We start from the raw sequence: 20515 nt of genomic DNA, 5'->3' as shown, positions 1-20515 counted from the left end.
GGCTTGTTTGTTTTGTACGTGGTGCTGCTGGTATTCTGAGCGTCCCAGGTGGATAACTTTCCTTATTAAGCCTTTCGTATTTAAATGAAGCCACGCGGCAGGGCTTTGTCGCGAGCCATCACACTTGCGAATCTTGTGTTATTGACACCCAGTATGCCTAAAACAAATAGCAGTTATGGAGGATACTGAAAGGTTTGAATATACTCGTGTCATGTTTCAATGAACAACACTCGCTGGTTCTAGGCTCTATCGTTTTCCGGGTGCAAGCTGTGCCCTAATGGGCCGAATGCAGTTATTTTTATCATCCTACACGCACTATATATGTCTGTTCTTGTGAAAATAAAAATCTGTCAAGCACATAAGTCGGACTTCTTCAATGCAAGTAGGCTAGTGTCCATTTTGTCCATAATAAACGGTTTCTTAAAGATCCCTCTTGGCCAATTGGCTACATCTTTCCCTTTTTATCCCGTACACTCTGGCCAATGTTTATTTGCTCCTCTGTCATCCCGTTCAAAAATGGAACTCCGCCAGATTTAGCAGCAGGTGTGGGACACCTTCCATCACTTGACCCTTTAATTTCGCCGCAGCGCTGCTCGATTTGCAAAAGCCCGGGCTTTTTAACAGGCTCTTGGGACCAGCATCTGATAAAGAGCAGCGCTGGAAATCTTTTTCCAAGATGGTGCGAGATTCCAGAGGGGTCACGATGGGGGAAGGAAGCGCTGTCAGTGAGGCCTCTTTGTAGTTGCCTTTGTTGCAGGTGTTCTGCCACTCACTATTATCCTCTGCTGTCTATTCATCATCTTTACCTGCGTGACATCTGCTAAACTAAGACACATTACTATCGGGATTGAGACTCTGCACTAAAACTTAACACTTAGCATGTTGGCTGGGTTTAATAGGACTGCGAATCAGAGAGGTTTGGCCTACTCCGGTTTAAAGTGTCTGATAGGCAAACATCTGCAAGAGTGAAAACTGATCCGATGAGCAAAAGTTAATAAATTCAAACTTGTAGAAACCTAATAATTAAAGGGATGGTTCAACCAAAAGTTATATTTCTGTCATCATTTACTCACCCTAATGTCTTTTCAAAACCTGAATGATTTTTATTTTTTTTATTGAGTATTGAGTAGAACATGAAAGAAGATATTTTAAAAACATGTCTGTTTTTTTATTTTTTATTTTATACAATGGAAGTCAATGGTCACCAAAGCTGTTTGGTTACCAACATTTTTCAAAATATGTGTTTCACAAAAGAAAGGAAAACATCCAGATTTGGGCTGACATGAGGGTGAGTAAATGATGACAGGATTTTGGGTGAACTATCATTTAAGCAGAGTTCAATACTGTGGCAAAGTGGTCACAAAATAATTTTAACAATAATTAATTATTAACAGTTTATTTTAAATCGATATAGTCGCCTTTAGCAAAAGTCTGAAAAACGTTGTGTTTTTCCATATGCAGACGTGTCGTATATCAATTAGTGTGTATTGCATGCAACAACAAACACGTGCCGTGATGTCCGTTTCAACAAATAACTCTTGTGTTCGCGTTTTTAATAAGTTTGTCAAAAAGATTCATGAATAAGTAATAAGTACTGACCTTGCTTGTATGTTGGTTTCAATCAAACTCTGAGGGGAAACAATAGAAATATTATATTGTCATGGTTCAGTTGTTATGTTGAATCGTTTGTAATGGAAACTTTGATTGGTATGGCAACATTTGGAACCACAATATTTTTAAAACATATATTCTTGCAAATCGGAATGATATAGCACAAATACATGTACAAAGTATGCATCTTCAATGCAAGCATCAAATAATAACTAAATTGCTTTTGAACATCTGCTTTTATTGAGTGATTCTGTCATGTATCTACTAAAAAAGTATTGACTCCTAAATGTTTATTTTTGTGGTGGTAGTTATTATTTTCTGGTAGTTTCCTTTAGTCTGAGGCCTGAAAAGAGTGTGTTGGCTTCTCTGTCTTGCTTCAAATGAAGATGAGCCTGGCAATTTAACCTCACAATGTGTTTTTAACTTGTCACACTGAATACTTTCAACTCTTGAGGGATGATGTCAGCAAAATACCTGACTACCACCAACGACCAACCAGCATCTGGGATTAGTTAGAGCTACTTTATTCTCGCACCCTCAGTGTCAAGTGTGTGTGTATGTGTGAACTGGGGAGACGGTAAACGTTAAAATGTCAGCAGACTCAGCACACATGCACGCTATAGAAATTAAAACGTACAAATCTGTGTAATGTCTTTATGAACATCTGCAGTGTCCACACTTGCAGACACATATGCACAAAAGCAATTACACCTCCTGTTCCGGCCCTCTGAGGACTTCTGCTGGATTAAGATATTGTTTTCAGAGAGTAAGACTGGTCAGTGTCTTTGGCCGTTCTGAACCATGTAATGAATACACGCCGTAGAGGAGGAGTTGCATGCATTAGCGAGTCATATCAGTGGAGATCTCAGGTTTTCAAAACACTTTAGGATGACATGAAGCTTGTGGTATGTGAGAAACTGTTTTGGCCTGACTTTCTATCTTAATTTGTCAGTCTCATATTCTCAGGGGCCAAACGCCGACTCCAGCGGCCATAAAGGAGTCCATTGAATCATCAAGGCCCCAAATGGATGCCAGAAAACGACAATTAATAAACGATTGCGCCCTGGTGACAAGTAAACCAAAACCTCTCTGAAAGGAAGATGACAGAACGCAGATCTGTCGTATCACAGACAACTTGAGCTAGTCTGCCTTTTGCATGCCACATACAGTAAACATTGACCTTTTCCCTCTTTCATGCTATGCCTGAGCACACAAGCTCTGTGCTCATTGGTATGCAATGGGTTTATCTGACAGGCATTGTCAGGCACATGTGATTTGATACAATGTCCCTGGGCTTAGTTCGTTTTAGTGGTAATGACAGATTAGTCTCACGTAATTGCCTCTCAATTGACTGTAGACATAACAGTGCTTGTCTTTTTCTGACAGAAGCTCAGATGCCACATGAATGCGCAGTGAATAAGTTAAGTGTTTACCCCTCTAAACTCACGGTTCAGGTATTCCGCTCAGCTTTGTTGAGCTGCCAGTGGCAGAATGACAGCTGCCCCATCTGTAATTAATTTCTGATTCCTATGTACATACACACCATTTCGTACGTCCCTGCCCTCTCACGTTAGGATTCAGAAGGCAAATCTTTGTTTTCATTTTCCACCACTGGAAACACAATGAGGTTTTTTTTTTGTTGTACAGGACGGGTGTGTATGTAACTTTTTCACCTTATTTTATGCTCGTGATGACTTGTTGCAAGAAGAGAAGTCCTCAGGTGAATGGCATTTGACATAAGGCCTTAGCAAACACTCACCTGCAACAACTAGTTGGGTAGGTTGGGGTTCTCCTGTCCATATGACACAAAATCATCTCATCTCAGCACTTTTGATGAATGGTTATGCTATTTTTTTTTTTTTTTAATTCATTTCACCTGAATATCAACATTTGTGAGATTTAGTCAGTCGAAACGTTTTAACTGATCTCATTTTTTGTCTCTGGAAAATAGTGATCTATGATATTATATTATGTTGAATATCAAAGTTTTGTGTGTCTTCTTGTTAATGTGGGATTTATGTGGAGTATAAGTTGTACTATAGCACAGAGTGGCATGTTGTTATTTTAAAATAATTTTCTTGCTCTAATAATGAGGTTATTATTTATATTTCCGTGAAATAGATGTACATTTCAGACATCTTTGCTTTCATTAAAACCTATAGAGTAAGTTTATCCAGGGCATCTATTTGGCATGTGCTATATCAAAAAAAAATTTAACAAATGTTTACATTTATTTCCTATAATAACACATTGGCTGATGCATCATAATCCTAAACATGCTAAACTTATATCTACGTTACAATTTAAAAATAAATCTTCCCCCATCCTACCCTATATGATAGAGGCTTTATTTTTCATCAGACTCATTCAGGATAAAGTGCTCAATTTATATTAAGTTACAATACAATATGGTGTGCATTTGTGTCCATTTAATCATCAATGTGTGTCAACCCAACTAACACAAGTATGTTGTTCTTAGAACATTTTGCTAAGGTTCCAATTAAGTTATGAAAAAAATGTATTTCTGAATAATGGTCAAGATGTTTTAATAAAACTTAGTTATGCGAAAACATTAAGGGAATGTTCAGTTGTATCACTTTGCAGACAAGGAAACCTTGCTTTTGAATGTTCTCTGAACATTCAGAAACAGTTAATTAAAACATCCAACTAAAATGTTTCAGGAAAAAAAATGTTCCATGAACAATGTAGACATAAAATCCTTGTGCTAACATCTAGACTGTATAAGGCTCGATTACACTTTTATTTAAGGTGTCCTGGTTACACTGTAATTACATTTAAGTACTAAGTAACAAACTACTTGCTATATAATATTGTTGTATATACTATATATATTCCACTTCTCTTCAGGTTTTTAAATCGTTGCTTAATTAAGACTTATCTTTTTAAAATGGCTTTTGGGCTGGAGTAATTGCTGTATAGTACTTTACCATGTGTGGATTATTATTGTTGGGTAAATTTGTGATTTGTTTATTTTGTTATTTGTTGTATGTATCTATTTTACTTTTGTGCAGCACTTTGGTGTATTCTCATTATTAAATATGCTATATAAATCAATGAAACTAAACTAACTAGACTAAACTATAGGGTTAGTTGCAATGTAATCATGCATAATAGTTATAACGTGTAACATTCCAACGCTATCTCACGACCAATTCGTACGAATTTGTACGAGTGATTAAAAGGTGGCTAATTCGTACAAATTTGTACGACCTCACTCGTACGATTTGTACGATTTGTCTAAACCCACGTGATGGGTAGGTTTAGGGGCGGGGTCTGGGGTAGGTCATTCGTATGAATTCATACGATTTTGGCAAATCGTAAAATATGTATGATTTAGCAAAAATCTTACAAATTTGTACGAGTGAGGTCGTATGAATTGCTGCAGTCTTTCTCAACTAATGAATGTGCAATTACAAATCATTTATGTTACCTTTAATTAATCTCTTCTTTAAAAATAAAAATGCTTCGCATTAGTATTCATGCCATGGGGTCAGAGTTGTTTCAAATTTTTTTTCTCAATGTCAGTCAGTTTTTTGTCAATAAATCAAACGCATGAACGTTGTAAATCTGTAAGATGAACAGTATTTCCAGGGCAGCTGCCTCTCGATGGAAACTGACGGTAAAAGGTGACACCTGGTTTCAATTAAACAAGTATGCCCGTTCCCCAACTTGTGCAAAATAATAAAATCGTTCTGGCACAAAAAGTAATCATATCTTCATCATAAATGCATGGGAGCTTCTGAGTTCAGACATGGTGCGCTATGGCTATCTCTATAAGAAAAGGCCATGGGTTTACTAAAGGCAAATGCATTGGCAAGTAAAAAAAAAAAGATGACATCCACTCTCATGTGACACATAATTAAATTAATTTAAATAGATGAAGATAATGCACACTGTTTTCATTTGTAGACATATTTAAACATCACGGCTGAGCACATTTTCAAGTAGGATTGGCCCAAGCATAATATTTGTAACAACCCGCACTGGATCAGCGAGTTGTTTCTATGCTGGCTATATATAGCGTTAAGTGCTGGTAGGCTATTCAGTTCATTGTGATTATTTTTTTACTTAAAAAAAAAAAAAAAAAAAAAAAGAGAATTATGTGCTGGCTAGTGCCAACCTGTCCACCCTTCACAAGAGAGAGTGTTTCCATACTGTTGAAACAACAACACCCTATTGAAACAAATTTGGCATATGACTGATATGAGTGATTTGTGTTTCTCAATGGAAGGTGTTGCAAAGTTAATACTTTCTCTACCGCATTCTGTTGATTGACAGACTTGAATAGAGTTCACATTCTGTGCTTCATTTGTTGACCTAAATACAAGCTGTGGGTACACCTGTGTAGTTTATCATTTGTGTTTCATCTACTGGATCTAACATATGTTTCTTCGCGGTTGGTTGCTTACAGTATAAAGAATATAATAAAGGGGTATTATGAATGTTTGGAGATTTTCAATTCTTTGAGCCTCTGTTACTATTTGATTGAAATGTTCTTTCTTGTATCTGAATTGAAACACACTGGAATTTTTTTGTTACCGTAATGTCTTAAACTATTACTGCAATAGTGTAAATAGTTAGTGTTGTACTCATATGTCTAATGCATCACTGAATAATTTAGGTTCATGTTGAATAATGATTTTGACTGTAAAACTTGTCAATTTAGATGTTACCATTTTTTTTAATGCATATGTCGCAATATTATCATTTATAGTTAGGGCTGAGTGCTTGTTATCATTGACACAAATAGATATCAACAATCAGCATGTAACCATTTATTCAATATACAGTTATCATGTAAGTGCAAAAAATTATTGAAAATTATTGAACTGCTATGGTAATAATTACTGTAAAAACATCAAAATAATTACTGTTAAAAAGCAGCATTATACTGTAAAATTACACTACAGATATGTACAGTGTTAAAATCACTTTGCCTTTCGATTTTCAAGAGTAAAAAAGTCCAGTATGTTGCACTATCAGTAATGTAAGTACGGTAAGCATTAGTAAAGAATATTATCAGATATCATTTAGTATCTGTTTATTTATGTGTATTTAGTATTTTAATGATCTGTTGAAATTGTAAACTGTGGTTGAGGACATCAAGACAAAAAGCAACCTTTTTCTTTGCATAAGATTATTTTAAACGGTCGCCTAACATGCTGGTCAAGGTCTATTCCATGAAGTCACAAACTGAATACTGTGCACCCCCATCCTGCTCAAGCTGATTATCTTTTCCTCTCCTTTTACCAAGCAGCAACAATCCCCTCACAGCAAGATCTCAAGTGTCCAAACTCCAAACAGTCCTTATGAGTTTTCTCCTGCCTTTCAATGGCCGTGGTGCTCTACAAGTCTCAACTTCACCTGGTAAGTGTGTGCACAAACACAAAAAGAAACTTCCCCCGATTGTCTGATAACCACAGATCTGCTCTCTACAGATGTCTGATTCAAAGTTTACGCTGTCAAGATTTTATCATTAATCATATCGGCCCTGTCACACACATTACTTGTATTTCCCTGAGCCACAAGTTATCACAGACATCAAATATAGCGTTGCGCTGACTTGTTGTTTCCCAATCACTGATCCAAGTAATCTTTTACAATGTTTGGTTACAATTGATTTGGTCCCACTTTATATTCTTTAACTTAACTGCTATGTACTAACATTTAAATGAATGATTTGATACAATGCACTTATTGTGTTCAATACATACATGTTTTTACATTGTACTTGTAATTGGAAAAAACCGGCATGTAATTACAGCTGTAATTGATCTCTGTAATTACTTCTATAATTACACTGTTGAAACTTCATTTAAACTTTAACCCACCCTTAAACCTATCCATCTAACCTGAGCATGACCTTACCCGTATCCCACCTCAATAACAGCAAGTGTTTTGGTTTACACTTTAGACATTCTACTAACTATAAGTAACTTTGCAACTTTATTTCAACTTACTCTCATTATAGTATTAACAGACTGTTAGGTGAGGGTTAGTAGAATAAGTTGACGTTGCAAAGGTACTTATAGTCAGTAGAATGTCTTTTGGGGAACCATCAAAAATAAAGTGTTAACAGGCAGACTGTCTACTACTGTAATACTCTAATGACTGGTTGGTGACATGTAGTTGAAAAGTTACTTATACTTAGTAAAATGTCTAAAGTCGACCATCGAAATAAAGTGTTACTGTGTTTTGCAAAATGTACACAAGTACATTTGTACTTATTTTTTTGATGTAAGTATAGTAGTTAAGGACACCTAATATAAAGTGTGACCCTTTATTTGAAAGTGTCCTTGTACAGTGTAATTAAACATTGAGTATTAACAACATGTACTTTGCTGTAGGTTTAGGGTTTAGTTTACAGTTAGCTGATTGTAATTATGCAACATGTAACATGGACACTGTGAAATGATGTTACACAAGGTTTTTTTTTTGTCCATATTTTTTTACTGAAAGTCACCATCAAATCATAATTGAAAAATCTTATTTTTATGGAATATTGTAGTATTTACCATAAATGATTAATCTGTGTACATCTTCTTTCTTTCTTTTACCCACCTGCCCTTGTAATGTTTATTCAAAATAGCTTCCCTTCCCTCTTGCAGCGACATATCTTCTCTTCTCTGATCACCTGTCACTCACATGAGACCGCACAAAAAGTTTGGCTCATTATTTAACCCACAGATGTCACATACAAAGGTTAAGGATATATCCTACTGTGAAATAAATTATGCTGACTGTCAAGATCTTGTCAAATAACCAAGCACTGCTAATTTGACAAAAATAGTCATTGTGTTTTATTTTCCTTGTGAGATTATAGTGCATGGAGTGACATGCAGTCTCAGTCACATTCACATTATATCCGTTTAGTGTACTGGTGTATTTAATAATACTCAGTTCACGTGGAGTTCACTGTGCGCTGGCAGAACCAAGGAATCGGGGGTCACGGGGGTTGACTTTCAGTTAAACCACAGAAGATGGGTTGACTAAATATTATGGTTAAAATGAATATGATTGAAGCTACCGTATAGAGTATGGAATGTTAGCATGTCAGCGTGGATGGGCCTAAAATGCTAATGCAGAATTGCTAATAAAGACAGTCTCAAGAGACGCATTGAACATTAGCACAGTGCTGAAAACGGATGAATGAAACGAGTGATCTGGAATGTTTTGGGATCATATACGAGTCAATGCAAGTCCCCTAAGAAATCACAATCCACTCATTGAAATGAAGGAATCCAATCCAAGAGTGCTTAGACAGGCGCCATTTTTTCTAAACAGTGATTAAGTTCTATCGAATATCAGCACGGATCTTAAGTGCTTTTATGATGAAAGGTCTCCCGTCTTGATCCTCCTCATATAAACTTGTGAAATTGGATCTTTCAAGTACTTTGGTAACTATTTAGCCTTTGCAAGGTAACCATTAGACAACTCTAACATACGCTGAAACCTCTTTACTAGTGAAAATCTCCTCTAAACCTTTTTTTTTTCTTTTGTCCTCAGGCATCACTCACAAGGTTTCACTGACAGCTACAAAGACTGGAATTTGTTGCCGTTGATCCGGTAGCATAACAGTACTTTTTCTTTTTTTTTACAAAGCAATGTCTAAACAAATGTCTTTATATTGAGTGGTTCTGTAACCCGGGCAGGCCTCATTCGTTCCTAGGGCAACAATTACTCCCCATAGACTTTGCTAATCCTGAAATATGGACCTGTGACTAATGTTGGAATTTAGCAAGAAATCAGCTCTTGTTTCACGAGGCTTTATTGGAATAAAGCATGATGCGGTTTCTGTGATGAATGCGCCCAGGCAAAGTGACTGGGCTGGGCCTCTGCCTCCTTGTCTTTCACTATCACTTTAGTGCTTGTGCTGATTGGAAGTGTCACAGAAGCATGTAACAAGCCTCTTCAGCTCATTGCCAAAGAGATAAGTTGTCTTGTCAACGGCAATTCTATACAACGTACCTCTGAGATATGCTAGATGTGTTTGCTTTTAAAAAAAGGCATAAAGAGTTTTTTTTTTTTCTTGAAAAAAAACATGAACCTAGAACCTGTCCTTGAACCTACTGTAGCTATAACTGAAGCGGATGTTGAGTAAAATATGTATTTTATTTTGTGTTTGAGGAATGAGTTGGCAAAGAGGAACAAAGAAAGTGGCAAAAAATGCTATCATAACAACATTCTGTGGGGGAAAAACGCATATAAACACATAAAAAATATAATAAATAAAATAACAGAATTTTAAGAAAAATCACAATGCACACAATTCTTACATTCACAGTATAGGTGATGTTACATTAGGCAAAATTCTGCTCACGCAAAATACCAGATTGTGTAGATTCCAATTTGAATGTATTAAATAAATACATTTATAGCTACTTCTTAACTGATACAGAGCTAGTTTGTAATTCTATGGAAAGTCGACTGACCAACAACATTACACTATATTCTGTGAAAAAAACATTTTTTTCCTAAAATAACTGACATGACGTGTACTGTTTTGGTCATCTAGAGTGACTTAAAGCACACTTATTGCATGGGCAGCTTTGCCTTTCCCTCAAGGACACAAAGATGACAGTTCCCGGATTACCATTACACAGAACTAAATCTACTTTATACTTGTACATTAGTAAAACATCAAATATGATTACCGTCACATTACTGACACCTGCTTCTGGAAGTAAAAAAAAACATATTTTGCAGCCACTGTAGTCCAATTAATTATCATAATTTTAATATTTAATATTTAAATAGCATATTTATTGTATTATAATTTTTTTTTTAATTCATTATTTATGGTATTGTTAATTGACTTAATTTGTCTATCTTTGTGTGTCTCTCTCTCTCTCTCTCTCTCTCTCTCTCTCTCTCTCTCTCTCTCTCTCTCTCTCTCTCTCTCTCTCTCTCTCTCTCTCTCTCTCTCTCTCTCTCTCTCTCTCTCTCTCTCTCTCTCTGCACAAGGATGGCAATTTCCAAAATCCTTGTCAAGGTGACATTTTTTGGTCCCCATAAATCATACTAAATTATGTTTTTTTTTTTTTTTTTTAAATGCAGAAAGTTTTGTGTGATGGGTAGGTTTAGGGGTAGGTTTAGTGTAAGGGAATAGAAAATATAAACATGCAACACAACATAATGGATTCAATTAGAATTAGAAGCGGACTAGGTCATATGTGTAATATGTATTTTGTGGTTAATAAATGCTTAGTTTTGCTCAATTCATAATCTTCTAGGAATGTCAGGGACTATAGGCCTATCTGGTAAAGCAGGTTAATTTCTATGTTAAATATTTAATGTTTTGTTTTGTTTTTAGTCGCAACTACCAGTTAAGTACAATTATATTTCTCAGAAAGTGTTAGACATCTTGACCTTGTTTTTACACATCCATGAAAAATAGCTCAATAGCTGAACAATGAACTGAACAGCTAAACAGTGTTTGTTGGTAAATACTGATTTCTGATAAAGAGAATGCACCTCTTAAAATGGTCTGTTACATAAACAAGCGCTGCCTGTAGTTGTATAGACAAACTTTATAATCTTGTTTCAAAGATAAACTGTAACCGATGACAAAACAACACACAACAGGTAAGATTATTCCAGTGCTGCTCTCATTTTTGAAAGTTTATATATATATATACAGAATTTACATTTTTGGGTGAACTACCACTTTAAATAATATAAATAGGCTAATTTATAGTATAGCTATAGGCTATACTATATTGTTTTACACTATTTTATTTATATATATATATAAAACAATATATAGCCTAATTAATAGTACCTTTGTAGCCTATTTATTTTATTTAAAGTGATATATTTTATTTAAAGTAATATCTTCTTTTGTGTTCAGCAGAAGAAGAAAAATCATACAGGTTTGGAACAACTTGAGGGTGAGTAAATGATGACAGAATTTTCATTTTTGGGTAAGCCATCCCTTTAAATATACTGTATATATATTGTCAAAATATATAAAACCTTATATTCAAAGTAGGGTTTTATTGAGAAACAAAATTGTCTCATTAAAATATAATTATACATTTGCACCTTAAATTAATAATTCCCCTTGAAGGCATGTCATTTTACTAAACTCACATAGTATATTCCAACCAAAAACGAATGGCTCAAAATATACCCCAGCACAGCTTGATATCATTTGGCCGTTTATAGACCATTTCAAGGCCAAATATGAACTCTAGGAAGTCTTAATAATTCCCCGTAGGTTTCTCTCCTATTGAGGAAAAAGAGTTTGTTCTATCATTCCCAAAGTGCTTTAGCATATGTATCCCATTTATGGCTGATGTTCTGTTAACATTTTTCATACCATCAGTCCAAGACCAGCTTTTCTCATTGTGCTGCACAAATCATGCATTGGTCAGTATTACTTCAAAAATTGCATGGTCATTATTTATTCAATCAATTAGTGAAATTGCCACAAAGCGCTGAGGTCGTGGTTTCGTGAAATGTGTTTTTCTGTTAGTGTTTTGCCTTTAAACCTCTTTTGTGTCTTATCTACCAGCTGACAGAGCACTACAGAGCCTGTATTTATCTCCATGTTGTTTTCTGCTTTGATCCTGAATTACATTTTTCACCCGTACCAGAACAGCTATCGGGGCAATCGCGAAAGTAGACAGAATCGCAGGACATGAGGACAGCTATAACATCCACAAACAAAATTACATCACGCCACCACACGGCCTCCACCACTGACCCACTGCATGCATGTGTGTAAAGATCTTCAAAGCCTGTCAAATGTCTGGAGGCATTAATCAGAGCGGCAGTTCACCAGGTATCTTTACAAGAGCTCGCATTCACTGCTCAAAGCATGAGGAAGAAGAGGGTTCATGACTCGGCCATGGACTTGACAGATGGAGCCGGTCTCCTTGCACTTCCTTATGTCTGATTGGTCATTTCTTTCTTGAGAAAGTCCCTGCATTCTTTCAGTGGTGGTGTATCTATCACAGCGATGAAGCATGGCAAAATACTTTTGGATGCAGGTGTTGTTTGCTGCATTTTGGCACATCTGAGAGGTTATCTGAGAAACTGCGAGATTCTGACCATAAGGGAATTTTTTCAGAGTCTGTGATTAAATTCACGCCTCTATTAACAAGATGGAGGCATTTTGATCTTAAACTTTGCTTAGATAAGCATTTTTAGTGGTGTGAGTGGAAACTTCAGCATTGCTGTCACCCATGATGCATCTGATTAATGAAAGTGGCCATCTAACATTACATTATCTCTGTTCTGTATCATTTCTCTGCTGTATTATCATCTCTTATCTCCACTGTTATACAATGTGGGTTAGTGCCGGCATATTTAGACGTTGTAGTGGTCATCTGGGGAAATTTAGCACAATCTTTCCCACCAATCTAGCAGTTTATAACATTCTCTAGTTGATGTGATTCCAAAAGATACAGACGCAACTGCAACTGACTCACTTAAGATGTTATCTCAATAACACTGACTGCTTTAAATCATCACACCATCATCACAAAGAGCACATGTAACGTGACGGGACACATACGCCTACACATTTACAGCTTAAACAAAGAGCTTATGTGTGACGTGAACGGTACCAGTCTAAACTGTTCCTCAAGGTGATAAAAACGAAACTGCTTTGCGAAAAAATATACAGTCCAGGTAGACACAATAAATGCCGCTGTGGGCCTTTGAAATCTTGCGCTTTGAGGTGCAGTGTGGGTAAGATGTCACACATTTTGAGAACACATGTTCCGTATGGTTGTGTGATTTGGTTTAGAGGACGCGCACATGAGTCTCGACTGCCTGCTGTGTGACGGATGGTCTGGTATTTCTTCATGTGAAAGATGTGCATTTTATTGATGGCTTGATGGGTCCTCAATCCATTCCTCTGTAATGCGTCATGAGAATGCATACTTGCACCTTTCCCCTAAGCCCACCCATATTGTCAGAAATACTGAGTAACAAAAAAAGTAGGGCTGTCAAAAGATTAATCACGATTAATCACATCCAAAATAAAAGTTTGTGTTTGCATAATATATTTGTGTGTACTGTGTATAATTATTTATATATATAAAAACACACACAATCATGTATATTTAAGAAAAATTGGTTATATTTATATATAACATATTTATATATAATATAAATTATATAAATGTATATAGAGTATATAAATGCTAATATTTCTTAAATATATACATGAATGTGTGTGTATTTATACATAATAATTATACACAGTACACACACATATATTATGCAAACACAAACTTTTATTTTGGATGTGATTAATCTTGATTAATCTTTTGACAGCCATAAAAAGTTATCTTTCCATTAAGAGACATGAGAATCAGTGTTGGGTAAACTTTGAAACTGTTTGCTAAACTATATACAAGCGACTCATATTTTGAAATAGCTAACCACATAAATGCTATTTAAAGGGATAGTTCACCCAAAAATGAAAAATCTGTCATCATTTACTCACCCTCATGCTGTTCGTGCATTTCTTTCAGAACGCAAAAGAGATATTGTGAAGAATGTTGGAAACCAAACAACTTTGGAGCCCACTGACTTCCATTGTGAATACACATTATCCTGAAGTGAGATTTAGATTGCAATGAGAGTCGAATCGGTGAATCATTTTGAATCACTTAATTTACACACAACTCTCCAAACTATAATGATTCAGACTTTCCAACATACGAGAGAGAACCGTTTAGAAGAGCGTGTTTGATTTGACCCTTCTTTCAGTTTGCGCTGCATGCATTACACGATTATGCTCTTAAAACTGTGATATGCTATAGCATTTTCTTCACCCTATATTTATTTAGCTTGTTACTAGAAAAGCTCCACTTTAAAAAAAATGCTATATGGGTAAGTAATCTCTCCACGTTCAGTTACACCCCAGCACTCACCCAGAATGGGAAAAGGTTTTTCCCCTCTTTAGAGCAGGTGCTCTGCATTTCCACTAACCAAGTTAATAAAAGAGTGTTATGTTACTGCAGGAATGAGAAAGACCTGCTGAAATAATAGCATTGACTTTTAAGTTGGTTGCCACCTTTTTATAGAAAGGTGTATGGATCTTGTAATCTTTATGACTCTTTTGTGTCAAATCTTTGTAAAACTGAGCAGTAATAAAGGCCTGTGGAGGTATTCAGGCTGTTTTGGTTTCATAGGTGTTAAGGGTTGCAGAAATGAGCAGGCTGTCTCCGGCACATGAGAGATGATATTTTGATGGAGTTCGCATTTGAGGTTGAAGGACCCAAGTGGTGGCTGCAACCTACAGGTTCACTCTGAAAGAGTCAAGTACCCTGTGGCCTCGATCCAACGTGTCTCCAGGCAGAAACGGCGGCCTCCTCAAGTTACATGGACTGTGGAGAATACAACAGCCATTTCTCCATTATAACCACATTCAAAACAGTGCTGTGTTGGGACATACTGTAGGAAACGCCATGATAGGTGAACCTCTCCTAAACCCTAATCTTCCTCATCTTCAGGTGTTCAACACCTCTGAAGAGACGCAGTGGATATACTCGCACTCACCTGCTGTACTTTGATGAGACGGGGTAGTACATGCACCCGAATAATTTGTAATCAGATTGATGGCTTAATCGGACTGAAAAGCCTTCATGCAAACACCTCAATAGATCCCAATGAGCTGTGACTGAAAACTTCGACCTGCAATAATCTGATTAACAGGGGGAAAAAATCTCAATCAGATTCAAAAATACCTTGCTGTACAGGAGGAATATGTTTACATTTGTTTTATGTTATATGTTATATGACAGTATTCAATCTATTTGGATAATTACTTACTTGGAGAGATTTACTTAAGATTAAATAAAACTAGAATACACCAATCGAATTACAAACTGCAGCATTCAACTAAATATTTCATTATAATAAGACAAACTGAAGTGCCGTGGTGGGCATCAAATCTGTAAATCATATTTTTGAATCAGTTAATTTACACAATTTTCTTTTTAGTCAAAATTTGTATGCCCTTTTTTCCGTTCCCTAACTTCCCTCCATCTTGTTCTCTCAGATGTACGTCATTGCTTAAGCTGCACGAGTGCCCTACTGGCAGAACCCTTGAAATGTCTTTAAATGGAACATCGTAAGCCCTTGATCACTTGGATGTCCAATGGAGCTGATTTATTATTCACAGTTTTTTCCTCATGAATTTGTTTTCTGCACCATTCTTTAGGCCTGTATGTATGCTTGGGCTGTTGGAAAAATGTACACAAACAAAAATTATAGCAATACAATAAACAGTACGATTAAGGTAGCTACAAGTGTTATGCAGTTAAATGTCAAAATAATTCCAATATCATAAACTAGAGTTGTGTGGGTGGGTGTAAATTAATTTAAGCATGATCTGCATGATCACAATCTTGTTGCACTGAGGTCTATGGATCTGCCTGAAGTGTACATTGAGTAGACTCGCTCCCTCTATCAAATTGAGGTCAAAATTCATTCCGATTGACAAATATTAGTGAGTGTACACGTGCCTAGTCTGAGTCTAAGGGGTGCCCGTGGATTGGAGATTGAGAGTAAGGATCATCGTCATGGAAGCGATCTGTCTTTCCGTAGAGTTCTGTGAACTTCTTTTTAGTATCAGGTGCATTGTCTTGGGAACCCCAGCTGATGCTCTGAAGTAGAATTAGTTTGAAATTTCCCACATTAAAAGCACCAAGACCAGGTGGCTCGATATTATATGGCCACACTGTGTAGAACCAAATCGGTTTGCATGTCTTTACACTGGAATGCTAGAGGCCATTTCAACACAGGTCATTTCTTACCTCAAACCATAGCTACTTTAAATCCGAACTGTCAACAGATACACATTTTTCACTCGCCTCTCTGAAGAACTTGGCATGTTTTCTGCTCCTATACAGCAAGGTTTGTCCCAACAACTTTTATTTATTTTTTTAAAGGGTGCTGTAACAGACTTTACTTGGTGTAGGAATTGATATATAAAAGAGATGGTTTTGGCATTGTGGGTTATTTACCTTTTTAATAAATCACATGCAGTGTTATAAATCGATCAACATTTCTGTTTCTCCTTTGCTATTATAGCGCACATGTGTTTTCGCTCCCCAACTGATAATCTTCCAGCATGACAAACTTCATAACTCTGCGACTGTCAGATCTAGTGTGCTCTCATCGGCCCATGTGTTCTGACTTGGTTACAGTAGTTAGATACTTGTGTGACATGTGATGGCTGCACTTGTTGAATAAGAGGCTTTCTCAAAAGTCCAGGAAACAGAAGAAGCTGTATGAAGCTGATGCTTAGGAAATAAAATGAGGAAGATTGTACATACAAGTCATACCCGAAAAAAGATGTTTGTTTGTTTGCGATCAGAGATTAGTTTTGCATGCACATTATGCTTGAGCTTTTCTCAAAACGAACTTAATTTTTCATGTTTGTAGTTACATTTAACCAGTGTCAATGTGATTTTTAGCAGATAAATGAAGTCAGTTTTAAGTTTACAAACAGAGTAAGCACAGGTGTAGTTCATCACATTAAATATGAATATGTTCTACTAACATTTGACAACCAGAAAGGTTGTACATACTTTGAATTAGATTTTTTTTTATATATATATATATATATATATATATATATATATATATATATATATATATATATATATATATATATATATACAGTATCTATTTAGTTTTATTGTGCCTGATTGCAGATGTGTCAGAATGTATGGTGTGATGCCTCTGTAATCTATAATTTTTGTCAAAAATAATGAAATAATGTCTAGGTTACTAATGTAACCCTGTTACTTGAAGGAGGGAACGGAGACATTACCTTAAACGACTGACGGATTGCGATCTCACCTGAGAGCCTAGTAACCATTAGTAACCTTGAAATTCCCTATCAGTCAGTCACGTTTGTCAGAACGACTGACGAATTCCTATAGAAGGTGTCACAACTGCTGCCCCTTCCAGCACCCTAAACAAGCTGTCCGGTCCCCCCGCGATGTTGGGGCAGAAGAAAGGAAAGGACAGTGCACAGAGAATGTCAATCACTGATGTTCCATTAACCCTAATCCTTTACAGTGAGACTATTGGATAACACTAGGAAAGAGTGCCCATTCCAACCAGAAAGGGATACTACGGAGAACACATCCTTCCTATAGGAAGGGGACATGTGGAGTTACACACATGGACTGACCGTCAGGGGAGTGCTACATATGGAAAATGTATGTGGTAGACCCCGCCTTGTGCAGAGAATCACAACATATTGGCATCTAGTCTAGGACAGGGTCTGACCAACCAGGCATTCACACAAGTACTAGACCTGGTGTCAGATGCCTCCGCTGCATCTGACTGCCGAGAATGCTGGAGGAACTCCACCAGGGGTTCACCAGCCGGGGAACTCACCTGGGGCCTCATTTATAAAACTGTGCGTAGGAACCTTACTAAAAGTGTACGTACGCACAAAAGCCAAAAATGGCGTACGCAAACAAAATATCAGATTTATAAAACCGTGCGTACGCACACCTGCACGCAATTTTCACTTTATAAATCACAGCCTAACTGATAATTTGCGCAAGCAAAAAAAAATCATTTACCGCCCTTTCTCCGCCCACATTCAACCATATATAGACAATGCAAATTACCTCATTAGCCATGCATATATTAAAGGAGCAAGGAAATTTGTGTTTTTTAAAACATAATGAGTGATAGGCCTACATCCATTTAAGAATGGAAGTGAAAGAAATTAAATTTACGTACTTTCAGCATATAGTTCCTTTTATGTCTTTAAACTAAACATGGATGTATGTATCTTTAGGACCCATAATGGTGATTTAATGTTATTAAGTTGGCTTGAGAAAGCCAACTTACTCAAATCCTATGTAAACTTATAAAGTTGGCTTGGAAAAGCCAACTTACTGAAATTTATTTAAACTTTTTATTATTATTCTTCTTACTAAAAATGTACAACTCTAACTCCTCCTAGAGCTTTAATTCTACAAACTCCAAACTCGGGTCAGACCTTCAGACTGTTCTGACTTGGTGTGCTATATCTTTTCAAACTGATTTGACTTTCAGTTTTCTTAAAAATTAATATTAAAAATCATAAAAATCCCATAGGCTTACATTGCAGAGTGCTCAAATTGAGCCAAGACTACGGCCATTAGTGTACAAGCCAAAAACTCAAATATAAACTCCCTGAAGCCCTAGATTCAATTAAACTAAATCTATCTATCTATCTATCTATCTATCTATCTATCTATCTATCTATCTATCTATCTATCTATCTATCTATCTATCTATCTATCTATCTATCTATCTATTATCTATCTATCTATCAAACTTTAACCTACTTTAAACATCAAACTACTTTAAACTTCTTCAAACTCTCTGGTCCGGCTTTCCCAAGTCAACTTAAAGTTTGTCTCAACAAGTTTGTAGTTTCTAGTTTGTATTTTTTGTTGTAACCGGGACCTATGAGCAACTTGTAAATATTGTAAATATCGAAATATGTCAAACTTAATTTTGCCATTTTGCAAAGGGTTAATTCCCTTTATCCGCAGTCAATTCCTCAACTCACCATCAGTGTCGCCAAACTGCTTTGTCTTCAAAATGTGCGTACGCATGGGTCAGAGTTTGCGTGGAGGTGCGCATATTTTCACGTCAAGTTTTTCTTTATAAATCCCACCTTTTGCGCAGGAACTGGCGTACGCATGTTTTCAGCCCCGTTTTGTGCGTACGCAAGCTTTATAAATGAGGCCCCACCTGAGGAGCAGTATAAGCACTTTTATCCCGTCCTCAGAGGGGAATGGCGCAGCAAGCGAAACACAGAGCCATCCTTCCCACATATTAAATGTTTCTACACAACACACGGGAAGATTCCGGTTCCACTCAGAGATTGTAGAATCTCGCGAATGTGTTAGGTGTCGCCCAGCCCGCAGTTCTGCATATGTTTGTCAGAGAGGTGCCATACACCAACGCCCAGGAGGAAGCAACACTCAGAGTCAAATGAGCCTTCACTCCGAGGGGGCACGGCTCGTCTTGGCATTGGTATGCCAAGACGATGGTCTCCACTATCCAGTGGGCCAACCTCTGCTTGGAGACAGCCTTTCCCTTCTGCGGGCCTCCATAGCAGACAAAGAGCTGTTCTGAGGTTCTGAAGCTCTACGTGCAGTCCACGTACAAACAGGACACACCAAGTTCACCACCTGGTCCCTCAAAGGAGTAGTGGGAACTTTGGGCACGTATCCAGGCCAGTGTCTCAGGGTGACGTGAAAGTTAGCCAGCCCAAATTCCAGGCACGCTTCGCTGACCAAAATTGCCTGCAGGTCCCCCACCCTCTAATCTACACTGACTGCAAGGGCTCAAATGGTTCTCTCTGTAGGGCCGTCAAGACCAGAGAGAGGTCCAAATAGGGAATGAGGCATTGCCAATGAGGATTCATCCTCCTAGCGCTTCTCAGTAACCTGAAGACCAAGTCTTGTTTCCCAAGAGACTTGCCATCTAAACCTCACTCCCATCCAGGTCATGGCACCAATGTAACCCGTCAGGTCCTACTAGCTTCTGTGCGGGCCTCGAACCGGGTCGCCAGCTTGGGAGGTGGGTGTGCTGACGAGGACGCTAAAGACCACAGTCTGGACTTATATTTGAAAGGATTGCCACTTCCATAGACATCGGTGTATATTTTAAAAACTATGAATGTTTTATCTCAGTTACTTATGTGTTTAAATGTCAGAAACATAAAATAAACATTTTATGGTTGAAAACACTGAATCGCTGAGCTCAGCACCATCTTTGGCTCAGCGCCAGCCTCAGTGAATGCAGATTTGAATTTAGCAGTTGATAACGTGAAGCACACTGATGTGACCATTTGCTTCCAAGGGTTTGATAGATAGATAGATAGATAGATAGATAG

The 20515-nt window shown here is 37.0% G+C and overlaps 1 long non-coding RNA gene across 1 annotated transcript in view; it reads left to right on the top strand.

Moving 5' to 3' along the window:
• LOC306995243 overlaps positions 1-20515 on the top strand; it is a 43136-nt gene that overhangs the window by 6002 nt on the left and 16619 nt on the right. The window contains exon 2 of the long non-coding RNA XR_013796825.1: positions 6890-6999. This is a non-coding gene — a long non-coding RNA (uncharacterized lncRNA). The remainder of the gene's footprint in view (positions 1-6889; positions 7000-20515) is intronic.

This window comes from Phoxinus phoxinus (assembly GCF_949152265.1).
Source record: "Phoxinus phoxinus genome assembly, chromosome: 3".
NCBI lineage: Eukaryota > Metazoa > Chordata > Actinopteri > Cypriniformes > Leuciscidae > Phoxinus > Phoxinus phoxinus.
Note: the sequence above shows the minus strand (reverse complement) of the source record. Positions and strands in the feature narration are given on the sequence as shown.